The sequence below is a fragment of the Xiphophorus couchianus genome, chromosome 11, assembly GCF_001444195.1.
Source record: "Xiphophorus couchianus chromosome 11, X_couchianus-1.0, whole genome shotgun sequence".
NCBI classification, from domain to species: domain Eukaryota; kingdom Metazoa; phylum Chordata; class Actinopteri; order Cyprinodontiformes; family Poeciliidae; genus Xiphophorus; species Xiphophorus couchianus.
Genome location: NC_040238.1, coordinates 22,933,172 through 22,955,592, shown reverse-complemented (window position 1 = coordinate 22,955,592; position 22,421 = coordinate 22,933,172). Strand labels below are relative to the sequence as shown.

The window sequence follows — 22,421 nt, the reverse complement described above, 5'->3', positions numbered from 1 at the left end:
TGTTTGTGAGTTGGGCTCTAGAATCAGCCACCTCTCTCTGCTCACACCTCCTCATTTAGGCCATCAGCTGCTGGTATAAACCACTGCATCACTAGGAGATGCTTTCAGCTAAACGGTTTTTACTGCTGCTTTTTTCAGCTCCATGTGATCCTTTTCAGCCAGATGCAAAGATCAGTGAGGGCTTTGTCAAACCAGACATTATTACAGTAAATATTTTGAATTTCACTGATAGTTATGTTAGTCTGGTGTCATTTTATGCAAATATGATGACTAATTGACCATAAGTCATTTCAAAATAAAGACAAAATGGGTGCTGACTGATGTAAGACAACATCTACAATTCATAAGATGAACTCTGAATATCATCAGCTTTGTTTAAAATGACACTCCCCTTCTTCACTACACCAGCTTCACTGCAAAAAGGCTTGGCTGGCCTCATCCATTCAAAAACACCACCTTCTAAAAGGCTAAAGCAGCCATTGCGTCTGCCATCATGATGAAAGGTGAAGTTTAATAGTACCAGTAGTTCTTACCTTGGCAGCATTGTCAACGAGCAAGGTGCTGACAAACAAATATGGAAAAGAAAAGCTTCGTCAGCTCTCCCACAAAACTTTCACAACTGCAAACCAGACACAATCTGCAAACCCGTACATGTGCCAGCAAGTGGAACCACAGCCTGAAACCTGCAGATGAAGGGGCTTAGGGGAGGGTGGGTAAGCCAGCGACTACCTTGGAAAAGCTCGCAAAAAATTTATTATGGATCATGTTTTCTGGTTTCATGCAGAAAAACGGAGCAGATATATCCAACCATCTTTACTGACTGGGAAATTACTAAAGCGAGTCATCAGAGCTGCACACCAACAATCGTCATCAGAGTCTGCAATATCCACAATGGATGGAATTTTTGGTAAACTATAATATTTGTGATGCTGTGATTAAAAAAAAAACCCTCTATTTAGATGATATTTCTGGCCACTTGGATGGACTTTCACAATTTTTTGTGCCAATAATTGATACAGATGTTGCTGACAAAGATTAGAAATTTAAATAAAAGTGGAGGGGAAATCATGGGTCAATCATTACCTACATCATCGAGAGGCGTAGGTAAGGTCACCAGACCATCAAAGTGTAAACACAAGCTGGGCTTCCATTACAGAGGTGCACAAAGCTTTGTCAATACGCCGCTAATGCAATTACAATTAATAACAATTTTGCAATTGTGGTGTTTCTATTAAGTAAGGAACGCAATTAAAATCACAGGTGAGTAAGTTTGTTCACGCGATAAGTCATTAAAAACAGGCCGTGCCACGATGCTGCAACTACTTCCTGTTACCTTCTTTGTGGTTTGCGGCAACGGCAACATCCGGTTGCCGCATTTTGATGCGGTCAAAAAACCCCACCTCATTTTAATGCAGAAACTTTTTTTTTTCCATCAAGCAAATTTATTTTTCAATGTCAAATTGCACAATTATATGGTTAAAGGAAATGCAGCTACAGAGACAGACAACTACACCTAAAGACAATTTATACAGACCAATCAACCCAACAGTCATGTTTCAGTCGGGGTGAGGAACCCAGAGAGAACCCACACAGCTGTGAGAACATGCAAAATCAATGCAGACACCCCACGTCCTTCTTCTGTGATTTAGAAAGGTTTGGCTTCCCTTACACCATCTAGGCATACTAACTGTGTTTGTCATTAAATTGAGGTGAATAACATCAGTGATCCTCTGCAGAGGCAAACTTAGTTTTGGGGAACTTGAAGTTGGGTTTTGTGCTTGGTCAATTCCTTCCCCCCTCAACACCTCAAACTTTCGTTTAACAGGCCTGAGGAGACATAATGTTTAAGTTCTTGCCGTCGGATCCTATATATCACCTTTATCACCTTCCTCTCTAGCTGTCGGTGAAGGCAGACGCTCTTTTTCTCTGCTCCCTCCATAAGCACTGTTTGCCCTGCTTTGCTCTCTGTTCTGCACTGTCTCTTTGGAGAGTTCCCAACTCGCCTTGTTCGCTGGCATGTTGTCTCTAAATGTTGCTCATATGTGCAGAGGTTTTTTTTGTTCCTGCTGGATGCAATGTAGGATATTTCCCCGAGAGCACCCCGAGCGTAGCAGGGACGTCGCTAAAGCTGGTGATGGAGAAAAAGTGATGCAAAGAGCTGAAAATCAACATTTCTGATTGAACATGAAAACAAAGCATCACACTTTGTTTCCTTGCAAAAGTACTTAAAACAGCCAGCTTCAATGTATTTTATATAGATTTCACAAGGTGGAATAATTTGTGCATCTGTGTGTTCAGTTTTCTTTACTCTGTTGCTCCTTAGTGAGCGTCCAGCCGTGACCGTATACCATGATGACCAAACATATGGAGAAAATGAGACTACTCCATGACTGTGTCTCATTTTTACCTTTCAATTTGTAAAAGTAACATTTAATTACATAAAATTTTTATCCAGTTTAAATAGTCAGTCTGAATAAGATGAACAGAGAAGCCATCAACTTTTTCTTCACGGTAAGAAAAACCACCTAGTGTTGCCCCAGTAACATACATAAATGTATAAACGGTGGATTTAAACGACTTTTGAATGATTTGTCTGCCCTGACCTGAATGCGCAGTCTCACAACTTCCTCCTGGTCCTCATGGACCTCAACTGTGCCCCAGTTTGTGCGTAAACAAGTGTTTCAAGGTTTTGATGTCAGTTTGGAAGATGAATCCACGTTCTGCTGCCACATTTTAGACTTTAGACCGGAATTACAAGCAACACATCAGCCAAAGCTTTGAAAACGAAGAAACGAGACGATGCTCTGAAGAGAATTTACTTCTTGATTCATTTGGTTTCTTCCACGATGTATTTGTATAGTTGAAAATGTCTACACGTCTGCATCAAGCGATCTGTCAGATTTTTAACAATTTTGTTTAAAAAGAATGAGCAGAAATTTCCATCTGTACATTTGCAATTCTGGCAGAGAAGTAACTCTTAACAATTTTCACCTGTATCTACAGTGAAGAGTAGTTGTGCAAAGTATTGACCCACTGTTCCTATCGAAGGCAAACTTTCACACTTTTCAGCTTTTTAAATACATTAAAAAAAGTAAAATTTCTTCCACATAATAGTTATTTGCTGTTTTGCCACATGAAGCCTCAATTTAAGTAGCTTAAGGAATATTACACAGGTAGTGTTTTAGAAATACTTTTGCAAATGAACAGCAGTTATTTCCTGTACTGTAGTATTTTTTTATTATATAACAGCAATCATGTGTGCCTTGGCTGTGGTAAGAATTTATTCATGTCTTATTCAGCTTTTATCAAAGAGGAAAGTTCATGGTTTTTCATCTGGGACAAAGAATCATCCACGGTAAAAGCTCTCCTGGCAAATCCTCGATGAAATTGGAATTTTGTGGAGACACGCTGTGTTTACAAGTACCAAAATACAAAACACCAAATGCAATAAAGTAGACCTGTGATAAAATTGCTGGTGGCCTCTGTAGTTTCTTAGTCTTTTATTATACTTACTTTAATACAACAGTTCCTGCTTTATCAAAGCTGCTGTGATGCTTTTTTAAAAAAGCAATGAGATCACTTTACTTTCTTTCTACAATCTTCTCCCAGCATTACAAAACCTTGAACTAACCAAAAACCTTGTGTGGAATATTTACACATGAACCTAAAAGCACTCATTAAATCCACCTTCAAAGCTAAAAATGACCCCCGTCTCTTCATTAGAGCTTGGAAGCACACAAACCACCGTCTACCACATGTGACATCACACATTTTAATGCTTTTAAACCACGAACAACACATTTCCTGAATCAAACGCTAAACAATCCCGATGTGCTCGTTAAAATGAAATAAATTCAGTCTAATTCGAGCCGTAAAATCTCCTTGTGCACATAAAAGGTTTATTTGAATGACTGACGACACTTGCACTAGGTTCGATCATGACGGTGCAGCATAGTGGATGGAAAATAATCTCTGTGAAATAAATGTCTCTGTGCTATACCTCGAGTAATAAGGTGTAGGCTGAGACAGCAGGAAGGTGTCCAGAAGCTGCTCACATTAAAATACCTGCAATCCTCTGGGACTGTCTGATAAAATAACTATAAATACTGCCGTCTCCGAGGGGAGGGGGGGATTTACTTATGAAGGAAGGAGCTGCTGGTTCTGTGCAGAAATTTGCTGTTAATTTAAAAAGATTGCAGTCCACTCTGCTGGGTATACAGAATGACTGTCACGTAAACTGAATTAGCCCCGTTAACCTTTTACTTCGCACCACCACCACAGCCTCTACTGGAACTCATTTTGCAGCTTATTAAAAAAAAAAACCCCACAAAGAATATTGAAATAACTTTTCATGAATTGTTAAAGAGAAAATCTGCTAACCTGCTTAACAGATCTACAGATTTAAAAAGACAATACAGTTGTTGTTCTTCAACTATATCTTCATGGATGAAGTGTTAACAAGTTGAAATCTTGTCAGTTTTGCTTTAACATCATATTTTGTTTACAATATATTCAGAACTTTTAACTTATTTAATTACTAACTTTTTGCCAAATCTGAGTAAAATTAAACAAATGCTTTAAGTTTTTCTGTCATTTGGAGTAGGGAAAAAAAACCGTATAGTTGGTATTATTTATTAAATTTCCCATTGGGATCAATACATTTTCTTTAAATTTGTGTCGTCCAAATTATGCTTCTCCGGATATATTTGATTATTGGAAAAAAGAAATCAGAGAGTCTGAAGGGAAAAACAAAACAATAGTGAAAAGGAGGACTATACGGAAAAAAGAAGAATCTGGCAGGAAAGTAATAAAAACTGTCTGGCTTTTCTCTGTGTGGGAGGAGATTAAATGACTTGAAAACCAGGTGAAATGAACTCAAGGAAAGGAACTACTGACTGATTAACACAAATGAAGGAACAACACATTTGTGTATTCAGAAAGCAATCTTTCTGAACCAAAAATGCTAAAGACAAAACACTAAAATACAGATCTGAGATAATGCGCAAAGTACAGAATACAAGAAACAACAAAGTTCAACATGAAGGAATGAATTGAGTATGGGATGTCACAAGCAATGGAAAGCTGTTCTTTAAACAGCGCAGAATAATTCAATCCAGGCTGCATTTTTATAAGTAAAACCTTATGAAAAAAAATGCGGTTTATTTTTTCCAAAATTTCATTTGTCCAGTTTTTGCAGAATTCTACGTTCGACACCTGGACGCCCATGTTCTTCTATCACCATTACCTGTTGTATTTTGACTGTGCTCTGCTTCACTCACTCAGCAACAATAATGTTTAGGATGTTGTTTCAGTGAATTTTACTGCATTTGTTTCTAAAGAGTGACAAACACTTTGAGTTACTACAGAAGAGCCCTCTCTTTTTATGACCATGCTTGACTGGGTTGTATCGAGAGAGCTACCATGTTATAACAACATACCTAAACATACGTAGCTTTACCATTCCTTATCTGGAAAACTGTCTAAATCCGTACGCATGTCTTCAGAAATTTTTATTTGCCTCTTAATACTAATTTGCTCCTGCTAAAGATTTTAACAGTGGGGCAAATACATGACAAGTTCAACATTGTACTTGAAGCTCATTTGATCAGATGGTTTTAATTAATTGCGTGGAGATGAGCAAAACTTTTTGAACGATTAAGCAATTAACATTAGCTAAGCTGATTACAAAAAGCTTACTGCTTCAGTGACCAATAGGGTCGGCCTGCCACTATGAACATCAGCTTAAAGGGTGAAATAATCTGGTATTCCACGTCATACACAATATTCCATATCAAAGGTAAAAGTGGTATGAATGGAAATTAATTCCATCCATGTTTCTTCATATGGATGAAGTTTCACTACCCTAAACTTGTAGGTGTTCCCAACTCCAAAATTAGCTGTAAAACTAACATGTTTAAACAAAGTAAAAGTCAAAAGCTTTAATTCATTGCCTTTCTGTTCAGTGTCTGTTATGTGATTGCTCATGAAATGTGTTTTCAATTTTATGAATGAGAAATAACCCTTAATAGAAGCTACAAATTATTATTATTATTGTCTTTTAAACAACCTTAAATAAGTGTAAATTAATTTGGCGATTTGGGATTTTTGATGGACATGAAGCTACTAATCAGACGCCAACTTTTGAGGTTGTGACTGACAGTAGCGACTGCATTGAACGGCATTAATATTTAACTTCATGCCTTAAAGACTGCTACGGTTACTTAAAAGCAAATGAGGGGTTTCTTCAGGTCTAACCAAATTATGCTGAATACAGGTGGAGCGACTTCCTCTAGATGAGAAAGTGACTGAAGGCTGATAAAGAGAGAGCAGGAAAGAACAGACTTCTCATGATGTACATGAAATACTCTGCATATATTATCCTTTTTCTTTGCAACTTTTACAGGACATTTTGAAAGGCATGTCTGCAGATCACGTTAAAAAAATATGCTTCTTCTTTGTTGGCGTTAAAATACCTTTGTTCTTTACCTTTGCCACTTTTGCCACCTTCTTGTCTCTCTGGTTTTAATGTAGATATAAATCTTAAGCAATCCCTGCTGTTGTCTATGGAAGCTGCCTTTTCTCTATACTGCCCAGAGGATTGAGCCTTTGAAGCCAGTTGACTTGGCAACCTCCGCTGTGGTATTACGTTACAATCTGAGCTTAGAAAAGACGGATCACTTCTAATTGTACAAAAATAAAGACATCTCAAGTCTTTTAAATGTCACATCTGTCAGCCAGTGCCAATATAAATCGGACAATAGCTGGTCTTGTTGAACCATCAGCCCGGAGCGCAAAATGTTTTATTCACGACCACATAACAGGCAAAAGAAATAATTGAGACGCTAAAACAAATATTGACGTGTACAGCCAAGTGCAAATTTCTGCTTTTTACATAACTGGAACATTTACGGCCAAGCGATGAGAAGTAATTTAAACATGCCTGCAGGATACTTGCATCTGTGTTTCCTTTCCAAATTACTTTAAAAAGGAAACTCTGGGAGGGTGAAGGGGGGGCGGTGTTATTGTTTTACTCTGATGAAAAGATATGTCCTCTAAGGACAGAGAAGGCAACGTCTACAGGAATTCTGCTCACACTGCTAAAGCACAATCACACAAAGCCCAATGACGTTTTCTGCCTTTTATTAATTTTTTTTTTTAACTTGCTCAGGAACTCTGGGTCACAGAATAACAAAAAGAAAAAAAACGCATTAGTCGATTTGACAGACGCACGGTTTTCCCGCTCAAGAAGAAGTGAAAATAATTGCATTGCTCACGCTGTAGATTGCGACACCCTCAGGAGCCAGTGACACACACAATTTACTCAGCTGCAATACAAAATTAAATAAAGACAGCTAAAGTTTCTCTTCTCTTACAGAAACCCTTCAGGACTTCCAAATAACCTCCACTATCTTTGGCCCAAGACGAAAAAAAAAAGAAAGAAAACTCACCAGGTTACCAAGGCAACAGCTTGGTGAATGATGTTTTGCCCACAGTGTCTTACGAAAAGACGAGCATCATCACACTTATGAAAGTCACCAAGGAGCGGTGAATTATCGCCTTCATTTGCGCTCGTTACCTTTTCCATGGTCAGAACAGTAAACAAAATGTCATCTTCAAGATGTGGAGTGGCTGTGGAAAGCTTTAATTACCCATATATGCTTGCACCAAAAAACCCATTAGTGCTCCACCCTTTCATCCACACGACTCGCAAATGAACCAAGCATGCCGAGTCACGAAAAGTGCATCCGCCGTCCAGCAGAATACCCTTTAAGTCTATCTTTTCCAGCTTATCTGGATCCACGGCGAAAAATACAGCCAAGCGCCGTCTTTCCTCGCGGAACTAAAATTGCTTCTAGTCCTCTGCCAGCTTTAATCGTAAGTCATATATCAAATATTTGTATTCCGTTCTCACAGCCAAAAAATAAATAAAAAATCAAGTTAGGGAAAGGCAGCGTTTTTTTTTACGGTTTTAAATACGGCATTCATCATCGACACTGTTTCGGGTCTCGGATGTCTGACATTTGCAAAGTGTCTCATGACCTGCAGACATTCTGTCTCTGGTGTGCGGCTGGACCTAAAATTAAGATGTAGTCTCCTTGGAAAGGCTGACATTTGGAAACTTTTCCATTGGCCTTAAGCTCAGACAGTACAAAAGACACATAGTGTCTTGTGAAAGAACGCATAACCCTTGAGTTTTTTTTGTCGAATCTGTCACATTACAACCCTAAAATGAGATGATTTTCATGAGATTTTATGTGAAAGACTAACAACAAGAAGCGCAAGACTGTGACGTGGAAGAAAAAGGGGTTTCAAGCATATTTACCCCCCTTTACTCTGTTATTGATAAATAAATCTAAATGTAACAAGTTGCCTTCAAAAGTACACTTTTCAGATTTTATCTGTAAAACAATTTGCACCATTATACATCACTGGTTGTAGTTTGACAAAGTGTAAAAAAGTTCAAGGAGAATTAATGCAGGGCAAGGAAAATGCAATATTATGTTCCCTCAGCCTGCAGTGTAATATGTATTTAACTTGGAGAAAAATGGCTACCCATACAAATCAATACATAATGAGATCAATCCCTACTGTAACTACAGCGCAGACGTGCAGGTTTCAAACGTTACTCTAAAAATACCGGAGTAAAGGATTTAACTGTGGATTTATTATTTTTAGCGAGTCATTATGCGATTGTGATTTCTCACTGCCTTCCTTCTAAAGAACCGCACAGCGTGAGGCGCTGGATGCGCTGACAATGGCTTCTAAGAACGCTTAATATTAGAGAGGGAGGGCTCATGAATTCATTTAAAAGCGAGGGCGCTAAATCCCCAAAAATGTTCCTCAAATTTACATCCCTTTCATCATGTTCAGAAGAATGCAATCCCACCACCGTGAAAAAGGTCCAAATCTCAGTACAGAATGGGGGAAGAACAAAAAATGACAAGAATATGTTAAACCGTGCCACTGGGGAACAAGACGATGATATTTCTGCTCGTGTTTGTTTTTATCCCTCCTCTAATTTGTTGAGATGTGCATCTTCAAAAAAAAAAAAAATCCTCCTGATCAAGACTCTTCTGTTTTTGTACAAACTACAGAAATTATAGTCCTGGAAGAATATTTGTCCAGGAATAAAGCAACTACTGTGTCAAGACAACACTAACCAGCTTGCATACAGAGCTAATTCTTCCTATATGAAAAGAGATTGAATGATTTGTTTAACATAAATGTTGAAAGCATTGAGACCAGAGCCCGTTGGAGAATAAATTAAAAAAGGAAAAGTTATTGAAATTTCAATAATAATCCAAGACAACACAAGCAAACACAAAGTTCAGTTTTTAAATGAAGGTATTTGCTATTAAGGGGAAATTTCCAAACCTAATGGTTGGGTCGCCCTTAGCAACAACTGCAACCGAATGTTTTGCAGAAACTTGCGATGAGTCATTTACAGCTGTGGAGGAATTTTTGCCCACTCCATCCCATCTTCACAGAATTGTTGTAATTTAGCCACATTGGGGGAGTTTTCCAGCATGAACTGCCTCTATAACGTCGTGCTGCAGCATGTCAGAAGGATTCAGGTGAGGACTTTGACTAGGCTACTCCAAAGTCATTTTGTTTTGCTTCAGCTGTTGAGAGGTGGACTTGCTGGTGTGTTTTGGATCATTGTCCTGCTGCAGAACCCACGTCAGTTTCATCTTGAGGTCATGAACAGATGGTCAGACGTTCTTCTTTATGATGTTTTGGTCCTCAGTGGAATTCATGGCTCCATTTTCTTCCAGGTCCTGAATCAGCAAAACAGTCAAAGTCCCGCAACAATGTTTTATTGTTGGTATTATGTTTTTTTTTTTCTTTCTGATATGTGGTTTAACTTTCACACCAGATGTAATGGGACACATGCCTTCCAAAGGTCTATGTCCCATCAGTCCAGTGAACGTTTTCCCAAAGGTCTTGGGGATTATCAAGATGTGTTCACGAAAAATGAAAACAATGTTCCTTTTGCTCAGCAGTGGTTTTGGAACTGTCATGCAGAGTTCAAAAACCCAGTCTCTTTCTTATGGTGGAGGCATGACCTCCGACCTTAACTGAGGCCAGTGAGGCTGGCACTTCTTTAGATGTTATTGTTGGGCCTTTTGTAACCTTTTCGATGAGTCCTCTCTGCGATCGTACTTGGGTGTTGGAGAGGCAAACCCTTGGGAACGGCCACAAACGCGGCATATGGGTAAAACACTTTTGAATAACACCCAACTTTTTATGAACTGTGCCATGCTGGAGCCAGCTGCAAACTGTTCAAAGAAACATAAACAAACCGTCATCCTCCTACTACTTCCTGTCGTCGTCTTCAGTGTTTCTGCCAGTAACATTTTGTCAGGCAGGTCCTATTTAAGTGATGTCTCAATTAAGAGCAAGTGTGGCATTAATCAGGGCTGGCTGTGGCTACAAACAGTGAATGTAGGTGTGATAAACCTACAGTTATGTTTTAGCATGGAGGGGCAAACACTTTTTAACACAGGGCCACGTAGGTTTAGATTTGTTTTCTCTAAATAGTAGACACCTTCATGTAAAAGCTGCAGTTTGTGCTTACTTTTCTCGTCTATGACTGATGTTTAAATTGGCTAACAGTCAAACACTTAAGTGTGGCAAACATGCAAAAATTAGAAAATCAGGAAGGGGGCTAATACTTTTTAACACCTCTGTATCTCCACTTCTTTGTCTGCACAAACTCTGCGTAGCTTTCTTTTTATCTTGGTTTGTTCCACCTCTCATCATCTGTTATCTCCCCTCAGAGCTCAGTGTTCAATGACTGACGTGATTGTGGTTCAGTATATGCAGGGCCTCTCATAATTACATACTGTTATCATAATCATTTAAAGGCTGCTGCTAATTTAGCCCAGCGCCTGCTTTACCAGAACGACGGAGACACATATAGAGACTTCCGAGCTAGCCTCCTCTCTTCTCGCCTTTTTTCAGCACAAACATCAGACATTTGCGGAGTGAATGGTAATAACATCGTCTTGCTCTGAGAGCCAAAAGCGCACACCCGACACACAAAGAAGCAACAAAAAACTGTTTTTTTTTTTTTTTTTCTCCCCAAACACGGAGGAAGATATTACTCTCATTTATTTTGTAATCACTTGAGATGCTTTGGTTTTTACTGCATCATGCCTCCATGTGCCTGAAGGAACAATAATGCAAATGCAAACCCCGGCAACAATCTGCCTCCGTCTTTGCCACATTTCGTTTGACTGCACGTGCGCACCGACTTCAAAGAACAGAGATGACAGTGGCTGGGGAAAAAAAAAAAAAAAGTATTCATTCCCCTTAAAAGATGAATGCATTTTGTCCTGTAGGAACCACAAACTGCATTGTATTTTAATTGGATTTTATGTAATAGACCAAGACAAAGTATAAAGTGAATTGTTAATGGCTGTTCAGGTTATTATGAAAATGTAAAAAAATCTGAGAGATATGCTCTCTCCCCTGAGTCGACACATAATAGAGCCTCCCTTTGCCTTTAGGCTCCCAGGTTTGTCCATCTCAAAACATCTCTGATTATTCTTCATTGCAGAATAGCATAAGCTTGAAGAGTCATAATATCATTCAGATCTTGGCCTGGCCTGTTCTAACGTGTGACCACATGTTTACCTAAACCTTTCCATTGCAGATCTCTCTGTATGTTTTGTTCTGGACGATTTCCCCACTGGAAGGTAAACCTGTAACCCCGTCTCAAGTCTTTTGCAGCCTCTAATAAGTTTTCTTCCATGGATACAATGTATTTAGCTCCATCAATCCCATAAACCCTGATCAACATCCATGTTCCTGCTGAAGATGTGCATTCCCACAGCACAATGCTGCCACCACTATGTTTTATAACTGAGTTTGGGGGGGGGGGGGCGAAAGTAGTCTCTTATTAGGACACCTTCTAATGCATGTTTACTGTGTTTCCCGACATTGCTTGTTGTAAAATTTTTTTCAAGAATGTCTTTCTTCCAACTACTGTTTCATCACCTCATGTTACTAAAAACTGCTTTACATAGACTGAGCACTAAATAAAACACGTTTTTTAATTAATACAAATAAAATATTAAATACTTATCATATATAGAGGGAAAAAAAACACTTGCTTGGTTGTTGTTAGCTGCTAGTTCTCTCTAGGTCGCATAATAATAAGAGAAGATTATGGTGCAAATCAAGATTAGCAGATTTCATGTGGATGCAGTTTCCCTCCAGAGCTATTGAGCTCTGCTGCTCCTCCAGAGTCGCCATGGGTCTCTGTTTTATTTTGTTTTTAAAAAAAGGTTGAAAACTGGTGTTCTAGCAATCTGTGCTACGCAAGAATCCATCCCACCTTGTGGTAGTGTGCATGCGCACATTGATGCTACGTCACAAACTGCTTACTCAGCAGATTTCTTATCAAAACATCCTACCTGTGGAAGTTTTGTTTCGTCTCTTTCTTTTTTTTTAACTAAACCGTGCTAAAAAGAGCATGTTGGTAGCAATGTGAGATTGAAGCTGTGTCTATGGTGTAATATTAGTGTATATTAAGCATATACTATCATTTCAGATGCACAGTGACCTGTGCAATCCGGTGGACACATTGTGGCTGTGCTGCATTTGATAAAGTCATATAATGTATTGAGGCGCAAAAAAGAGTTTAAGTGAACTATATTTGTAGATGTCTGTGTTTAATTTGATTTCAGTAATTTGTTTCCCTGGTGTGACGCTGTGACGTCTGCGATAGCTTTTCATTTTAAGCAGGTAGGATATTCTGATGATGAAGTGCTATTTTTGTGTTTTTGTTGTTCATGTAAAGCGTTCCAATGCTATTCTGAGCATAACTCCTAAGATTGCACTTCAGTCCCGTCACTTAAATGATGTTATTAACACAGCCTGCTGTAGTTTACGGTTTGTAAAAGTGACGGTAGCAGTTTTGGACGCGTAGCACCGACAGGTAGACATAGCTATCTATCCGTGCTACAGTAGGAAAATCTGACGACGTAGCACTGATAGACAGAACACCGGCTTCTTTTCACCATTATGCACCACATTGTGCCCGGGCCATCACATAAAATCACCATAAGACACATTGATGTTGTTTTGTTGTGACTCGTCGATAAATGCTAAAACTTCAAGAGGTATAGTTACTTTAAAAAAAAAATCTTCCTGAAAGCCTTCCATCTTTTTAATAGAGTGATGTTCCAGCTTCAGAAAGATCTGCTCAGTCTGCTAGCTTGCTTGCAGTGGGCAAGAAATCTGAACAGCATCTTGTTCCCCACACAACAATTTAGTGTGAAGGAAAACATGGTGGTGGTTTGGGGGGGCTCCATATGTCCAAACTGGCTAAGCCATTTAGTTGTGGTCACACTCATGAGTCCAGGATCATCATGTTTCGTGCAGACTGAGAGCTGGCCGTGCGGAACACCATACGGCTGTGTGTTCTGTCACACTGAAAGGTGAGGTAACAACAATGGAGAGTTGCACAAGGGAAAAACTGCCTGAAACATTTGCAAGCGGGAAAAGCGGTGGAATTCTCCTAAAACCTCAAACTGGACGGTGTCCAGTAATTAAAACGAGAACGTGGCCTCTGACTCCGGCTGGTTGAAAATCAGGAAAAAGATTAAGCTAAAATTTGAGCAATAACGTAGCTCCCTCTGATATGCGGGCTACATTTTAACCTCTGTACACTTCAGACTGAAATTAGGTGATGATTAAAAGCCACGGTGACGTCACCCGCAGCCTTAAGGACTTAACGACCTATTTTGAAACCTCTGCATGCAGCATTCTTGGAGGTTTTTCAGACAGAAGATGTTTAGAGGGCAGAACTATCTGAATACCTGAAAACTCATTTAGAAAGTGGCAATGACACTTATGAGGAAAGAGTTAAGTGCTCCCGCCAATAATGATATTACATTTTGAGCTTTAGTACAATTTAGGCGTACATGGTGCCTTGTAACATGTAATAACAAAATAATTGCAGTAGTATGCAGCCTAAAAAATAATAATAATAACAAAACCAGTGGGGCAATCATTGGGAAACTTTATTAATATTTTTTACAGTCCTTTTAGCCAATAGGAAGTTTTTAGTCAACTTCAGTAACTTTTCCAAAGGTAAGGACAAAAAACAGAGATGAATCACTGACTGTTTCTTTCTGCACAGTCACTTTATATGTCCTGGGTTTTCTCTGATGCTCCTCTCTCTGTAGTTCACAATACTGGCTTTCTACTGGACTTTAGTTTATGTCCTCGGAATAATTTCTGTCTTGCTATGGATCAATAATTCATCATACTAGTAGAGTCCGCCAACTTTTTTTTTTTATTATTAAAAATCTCTGGCTAATTCAAAATGTTTGCAAACCGGCCCACAGCATCACAGGCTCTCCGCCGTGTTTAACAGTAGACACGAGGTGCTTTTCCACAGCTTCGTCCATTGTTTGACGTCAAACCCACTTGCAGAGTTTATGACCAAAACGCTCAATCATTCCAATCTGACCAAAGCACACTCTGAACAGAAAAATGTATCTTCTTACATCACTCTCAAAGAACATAGTGTCTAATGATTGGTATGGAGACTTTGTGATCTCTCTTTGCTGCAGGGCTATAACAGTGAGCTATAAAGATATATTTTACCTCCCTTACCAAACTCTGTGTGATATAAATATATGGTTCCACTACCAGCCTGTGACCCGTGCCTAGAATAGTGGGCCTCTTTGTAATATCGTGTTTGTACCCCAGGAGAGAAAGAAAGTAATGAATCACCAACAGGAAGATTCTAAAATACCTAATCAACTTTAAATATGTAAATATGAATAAAACATCATACAGTTCCATTTATTTTAACGAATCTGTTTGAGGGAATACAAGTGACTTTGTTGATAATATTAATCCTTTAATGTTTTCCCCACTGGAAAAGTGCAGTTAATTAATGGTTAGCATTTTCTTAATCTTTGATTGTGAGCTGCTAATTAAAGACGACTCTATTTAAGGATTTTCTTTGCGGAGCTTATGGAAAACATTAAAATCTTTTATCACAAACAGCTTGAAACATTAAGATGGACATTTAAGCATGTATGTGCTTCAGTGTTGGAGTCAGTTGGCAAATCAAGACCGCTTCAACAGCAGGAAGACAGTCTAAATGTTATGAGGGCATGTTCTTTGTTTGCATTGTCTTAGCTGACCCATTTTCTACATAGTTTTTATGAGGGGGGTGGGGGGCGGCTTCTGCCATCAAGTGGATGTTAAAGGCAGATCTTAATGTTACAAATACATTATTCTAGCAGGGCGCCGTGCTGCTTCTGTGTCCAGTGACAACACACACCATGCAGGGGCAGCAACGAAGGAAAGGCACCCCAAGAGGTAAAGAAGGGAGCAGACATGTCTCTTGTCATTATGCGTTTAAGTATATCAATAAGAAATTCTCTTTAAGGCGTCTTTTGTAATAAAAAAACAAACAAACTTGTGAGCAAAGAAACGTCAGAAGTATGAGCTAAAGAGAGGTAGTGTTGCAAGGTTGGGGTGAGGGAGAGGAGGTGGGGGGGGGGGGGGGGGGGGGCAGACAGCTTTAACGAGGGGTGGGGAGCTTTATTCCAAGGTTAACTTAGCCTCCGCTCAACAGTCTTCTCTCATGTTGCGGCATCTCCTCTCTGACGGGCTGCATGGCGCGCGGGGGTCAAAGCACGAGACCGGAGTTGGGACGAACGCGCTCGTGTTTTATTATTTTCTGTCAACATTAAAGCCAAAAAAAAAAAAAAAAAAAAAAAAAGAGAGAGGAAAAAGAACGTCACGCGCGCTACGTTAATTGCCTATTAACAGAAAGTAACAATTACCCGCACGAGCCACAGTGTCGCATTCCGCTGCCATCAGAGCACAAAGCAAAACAACCAAACAGATGAAACAATTATTTAACACGTAAAAAAAAAAAGAGAGACACGTTTTCTAACACTACTTGTTTCCCGAGCGCAAACGAAACGCAGCAGGCAGGGTGCGCATGCAGCGCCGCATCCTCGGTCCAGCACCGTCTCCACTTTAGCCACGGAGACCTGTTAAGCCATCAATTATACTGCGGTAGCTCCATGAACAGCAGTTGTTGCATGTTGAATGAAACATCGCTGCCGAGGACGTCAGAAAACGTCTCCCGCTGTCATTCGGACCTGAACGTTAACGAAACTCTTAAAATAAATAAATAAATAAATAAAAACACGAGACATTCAGCGGCACAGGTAAAGACGAGCATTGAAAAAATAAATAAATAAAATAATTAATTAAAATAATCTGAATCTCACCCGCAGCACTGAGGGTTGCGTTCCTGCCGTTTCTTCTCCCTCCTTGGATTGGAGTTAATGAGGTTCTGACGCTTAATCCGTCTGATTTCACTCTCAACTGTTATCATCCACTGGGTCTTTTTTTTTCTCCCTTTTTTTTTTCTTTCCAGCGGTTGAAATAGGGGATAATTTGGCGTGCTTTCGCAAAGCTCTGCCCTCTTCAAACTAACCTTCCCGCCCCCCTCCTCCTTCCCTGCTCAGATTGGTGCTGGACAGGAGGGGCAAACCCTGGACCCGGGGGCTGGTTTAGAGGCGCTGATTTGTCAAGGCGATCAGAACCCACATGGACACGGTAGTGGACCGTCTGCGAGAGGGTTTAACCGAGCAGCTTGTCACTGATGCTCCCGACAACTAGAGGACCCTTAACCCCCCTCATCCACCCTCCCTCCTCCTTGTTGTGCGCCTGTGCGCAGCAGCAGCCTCTCAGACGTGAAACGGCGGTGAGTGGGCCCACTTACTCCGTGGGCTTTGGCGGTCTGAGCTCTGACGCAGGTGCCCAAAGGTTCAGCCTGGACTGACAGAGATGCCCAGCCTTAGAGCTGCTGCTGACAGTGATAAAGTAATCTCATCTGAGTCAATGCAGCAGGAAATGGGAGCTGATTATCCCCCACTTCGTGACCTTGGGGTGCTGCTATCTCATCAGAGATCCTGGCAAAAAGAAAAAAAAAAAAAAAAGTGGGGACAGCGAGGAGAGGGGAAATATGAGAGACACCTCACTTTTGTTTCCCTGTGCCCAAGGTGCCCTCATGAGGGAGGAGGTAACAGCACCTCTAACCCGCTGCTCACACAGCAGCAAATGGCAAGAAGCTGTGTTTGCTCTGTTCCAGCTCCCAGGTGTGTTTGTGCGAGCAGCAGACCCTGACCTGATTTTGTTCTACGCTATGAACACAGATATGTCACAACTGTCAAGAGAAGCAACAACTGATCCACATGACCTCTCAGCCAGATTTCAGCTGGCATTAAAATGGCTGTGTGGTTACAGGAGGGGGATTTCTGCAAACTGCTGCAAGAGTTTAGGCACCAATGTGTCCTCAGAGAGGTTATGTAGATAAACCGATGCTCCAAAAGAAATATGAATGTATCTTTGGAATGATCTTTATTATATGTTCGAATTAACGTCCTAACATCAAAATGACACCATAGTAATATCTTCGTGATGCGGCTTATATCATCTCCGACGTCTACATATTTTCTTTGGATTAGAAATTTAGTGTAGATAATGACTGATAAATGCTTTAAGATTAAATATTAGCAAGACAGATGCAGAAAAGTTCAAATGTGTCCTCGTTGTGGCTGATTTTATGATTGTTTCTCTTAGAGGACTAGTCTAAATACGATTATGTGTTTAGATGCAATAGAGTAAAGTGACATTTATTGAAAATGTTGTATACAGAATAACACAGTTCTGGTCATCTTGAAGATGATATTCATTGTGGACAAAAATTTGAACTGGTTGTAAATTTTCTCTGTTCTACAACACCAACACAAAATGGGCCAGCAAAAAAAGGTCACTCACTCTTTATCTTTTGTTGGACTGCATTTAGCTTTTATTACGGCATTCATTTACTGTGGAGTAGTTGTGTAATGCCGCAAGATTTATCCTGGCATTGTCATGTTGGATTGTGCCGGTGCTGAATTACCTGGTCCTTCAGTATATTCAAGTATTTTTACGCTGGACTCATCAGACCACAGAACTCTTTTTTGTTGTGGAGTCCTATCTTCATTCTCCCTTACAAATCAAAGACTTTTTCTCTGGTTAGCCTCACTGATTAGTAGTTTTCTTAAGGGATTGGGACTGAACACAGCTGTTCAGTCCCAATCCCTCGAGTTCCTGTCACACTGCGCATACGGAAATGTTCCTACTTTTACTGTTAGACGTAGCTCTGAGTTTGACTGTTGCGGTAGGAGGTCGTCTTAATCAGTGGGTTTCCGGTTTGAGCTTCCCTCTGCCTCATTATGTCCTTGGGCAAGATACTTCACCTGCCTCGCCTGCTGATGGTGGTCAGAGGACTCGGGAGTTTCAGTGCATGCCAACCTCGCCTCTGTTACACTGCCCTGGGGCAGCAGCTGTGGCTACAATCCAGTAGCTTGCTACCATTTTCGTGTGAATGGTGGCAAGCACGCTAATGATGCTTGCCACCATTCACTGAATGACTGAATGTGAAGAGCTATCGGGGTCTTCTGGACTTGATTAGGCTCCAAACATCTACAGACCATTTGCCATTCTTTGATTCAATCTTGCCACGTTAAAGTGATTGCTGATTGAAATCATTTAGGATTTTTTCCAACCACATCTCTTCAAAGATATTTCTTCCCAGGTTTTAACTATAAATTGGGTACTTCTCAACCCAATATCAGAGGTTCCTGGAATCTGGCTAGACTTTTCCTCTGCCTGATCAATGCCATAGATTTCACCTTTCTTATGAACACTAGCATCTTTTCGAAGATCACTGGATGTGTCTTTCTACAAAGTTGAGTAACTATTCATTACATAAGTTGGAGTAAATAACCTGTTGCTAGCTGAAAGAAAATGGCCAGAGCAGCAATTCTTAAATTACTCAGAGAAATACATGGCTTGTACCTATTTTTTCTTAGTTAAATTGAGTTGGTGATGTTTTGATTTTGGCCAGGATGTGTGGATACATTCATCTCCATTGACCTTTGGTTGAATGTCCCTGAGCAAAACACTTCGTCCACACACCTTTTTGTGGCTATCAACATGGTATGAGTCTATTTAGATGTTTAACAATGCCACTTGAAATAATTAGTGTAATTCCTTTAAACTGGTTACTGTTCTGCCAGCGACCAAACCATTGGATCATACATTTTAAACATAGCCAGGGTTCGGGCCATTCCAGAATCTTAATCTTATTCATTCCAAAATGTGTTCAGGATTCTGCATGGTTCTGTTACAACACGCAACCGTGCCCAAGTTTTACCTCCTGACCCAATCTGTCACTGTCAAATGAAAAGAAATCGATTAGGATGTTCAGAAACAACTCAAGTGCCACCATTGCTTGGGGAGATAATGGCACGGAAGCTGCTGGAACACCATTGTTACTCTAGTAAGTTCAACATTAACATGTGAGGGTGAAGCCACCCGCCTCTGCCGTTGTGTCCTTAAGCAAGACGCTTCATTGCCTTGCCTCCTGTTGGTGGTTAGAAGGTCCAGTGGTGTCGATTGTATGGCCACTTTGCTCCTGTCAACCTTCTCCAGGTCAGCTGTCGCTAAAGTGTAGCTCCACACCATCAGTGTGTGAATGCGTGTAGGGGTGAATGTAAGGTAAAGCACTTTGGAGTCCTTGTACTTAATAAAGCTCTATAGAAATCCAGGCCATTTACTACTTAAAATGACCTCTACAATTTCTGATAAAAGGAGTAATCAAAATTCCTGCCAGAATTGTGTTAGGGCTGTGTTAATGGGTACAGAAACCATGCGGTTTTCATCAGTTTCCACCTCAATCCGGATTGCTTTTTCCTCCCGGTGAGTTTCACTGCTGGGTTTCCTGCCATTTGTCCCTGATTAAGTTTTCTTGATAGGCTGTTGTTTTGTTCCCATTGAGGGTCTAAGGTTAGTGGGGAAAAGAAGGAGGCGTACTATTTTCATTTATCATTTTCATTTATTGTTCCATTGTGAAGCCCATTGAGACTGTAATTGTAATTAGAGACTGTAATAAACTTGATTTGCCGTGATCTCCTGTGGGGGAGGAGAGAGAGAGGTGCTGACTTTTAATACCGAGGAGCCTGAGAATTAAGAAAAGAAACACTTTGTGTCAGATTATTATCTTGGGAACTTTTTTTTCTGGGGTGGGGATAAGGATTATACTTTTTTCACCAAAAAAGCAAAAGATTCCCAGCACACACGTCTTTATCACTGATGAAGACTCTTTTCTTGATCAGTTTTTTCTTTTATGTTCCAGCAAACAGCATGTATGAAGTATTTCTTTGCAAAGGTGACCTGCAAAATGGGTGACATTTAAACTCCATTTCATGTCCCTCTGTCTTCGGGGAGGTGAAATAAACCCAGCCCGTTGCTGCGCTGTTAGCGTCCCTTCAGTAATTCCCAGAGCCAGTATAATCATGTCCTCCAGCTAATAATTATAAACTCTAGCAACATGACTCTCAGGTGTGTGTAGGTTGCTGCTTTTTTTTTTTTTTTTGTGAATTAATTTTAGACAGAGGAGGGAAAAGGTTGGAAAACGTGTACTGTTTAAGAAAGCTCTTACCCATTTATTTCTCTATGTCTGGAACTAAATCAGGCCAAAAACGTTCATGTCTTTGGTCTGTTGGGATTACCTAAATTATTTCTATTTGCTAAATATCAAAATAATGAGTGAAGTGTTTTCCAGAGACAGGCTTTCTGTAATTTCCCTAAACTCAAGAGTATTTCCTCAGTATTTGGTAACATTGCTTTTCCCCCAACTGCATGACTCCTCCTACAAGATTTTCTAAAGTAAGAAAAATAGTTTCCGGAAATTCTGGTTGATACAGACCTGCAACCAGTAACCAGCCTGCAAATTTAGTACAGGACTGAGATCAGGGCTTTGTGATGTCCTCTTCAAATATTTTTGCTACCTTTAGGTCATTTTGTAGCTAATTTGTAGCTAATGCTTTAGGTTGTCTCCATTTGGAAAACCTGTTTTTATCTTGGCTTCTTCCTCCCCGAGTAAGCCTTTCATCCCAGGCTATTTTCAATGGAAATAATCTTTTATCCTAGGGCTTATTCACATATTTGCAACCAAAACATTTTCACCTTTAAGGCACAAAAAGCCTTTCTTAAATGGTATTATCTCTGGACATTTCTATGTGAATAATTGTTTGAAAAGATGTGCCTTTAGGCCTCTGGAAAAGTTACTGTAAGAATCCACAATTTTCTTCCTGATATCTTGGCTGATATTTTACTATTTTTTGTGATGTCAGAAAAGAAAGCTGTGTGTTTGTAGTGTTTCCTTAAAGTACATCCAAGGGCTTCATTTAGCTCATAAGTTGTTAATTACCTTATCAGAAGCTTATAAAGCCATAGCATCATCAACAGGGATTCCCCGAACTGTTAAAATCATAGTAATCTTGGCGAAGACAGTAATGGAAATATCCCCTTAGTTTTCTGCCACTTAGCAAACAGAATACATTTTGATACTGTTTCCTGACTTAAAACGGAAAACCTTATCTGATTAATATTATACAGACATTTAATCTGATTGTTCCAGAAGCAACCGGCCATCGGAAAGTGAACGTGGTCAGCCCTGCTCAGTTTGGCTGCGGATCAGAAACCCTTATCACTTCACTACAGGTACATCTGTTGCTCCTCCGAGCAAAGAGACTTTCGCATGTAGAAGTGCAGCTCGGCTCGACGGTTGCACCCTACATCTCCGAGGTGTGAACGTGCACATCTGAATGTCACGTTGTTGTGCGCTCTCATCCCACCTTTGTTTTCCTCCTGCTTTCTTCTAGTCCCTGCTCCTGATTAGCGTGACCTTTCCATCTCTTTGTGTTCCGGAAAATGAGCCTCTTGGCTGCGTTTTATCCAACAATCATAATTGTATATGGAAAATCCAATACGTGCTGGTTCGCCTTTGTGCTCCAAGCCAAAGCCGTAAAGCTTGTCAGGCTTGATAAACTATGCAAAACGATGCGGCGATTCGAGCGATGTTTGTGTTTTTGCAAAGATGCAGCGGCGTGGTATGTTTTCCAGCTCTGAGCAGCTGCTCGGCAGACGAGGCGGGCATCTATAACTCTGTGTGATGAGTGAAATGGGACCATTTACTGCCGTGCTCCGAGCCGAGATGTCAGCTCCTTAGTGAGGCAATTGGCCCGCCTGTCATCAAGTGGCTCCGGCCCACCACTCATTTTACGCCGTCTCCCATCTTCCTCCTGTTGTTGTGGCTTCTGAAGAAGTGTCCCTTAAAATGGCGATCGTTTTGAGTAGATACCAGTGGAATAATGTTTCTGACTGAAATCTGAATGCTAGCCGTGGGGGACAAACGTGGCATCGGAGCGCTGCATGACGCTTCAGAAGGAGCTACGCTTCACAGAGGAAGTGCTGAGGTCATCACATTAAAATCAAGCAACACAAATCACTGTCAAGACTACAATTAATTGAAAAGCTTT

General features: G+C 40.3%; 1 protein-coding gene across 4 annotated transcripts in view; it reads right to left on the bottom strand.

The window, feature by feature from the left end:
* gabra3 (gamma-aminobutyric acid type A receptor subunit alpha3) overlaps positions 1-16,691 on the bottom strand; it is a 124,016-nt gene extending 107,325 nt beyond the window's left edge. The window contains exon 1 of one of the 4 annotated variants that reach the window (XM_028030640.1): positions 16,275-16,691. The gene's annotated coding sequence lies outside the window, so the exon portion shown is untranslated. The remainder of the gene's footprint in view (positions 1-16,274) is intronic. The other 3 variants (XM_028030639.1, XM_028030638.1, XM_028030636.1) reach the window with 3 other exon arrangements.
* Positions 16,692-22,421: the final 5,730 nt, after the last annotated feature.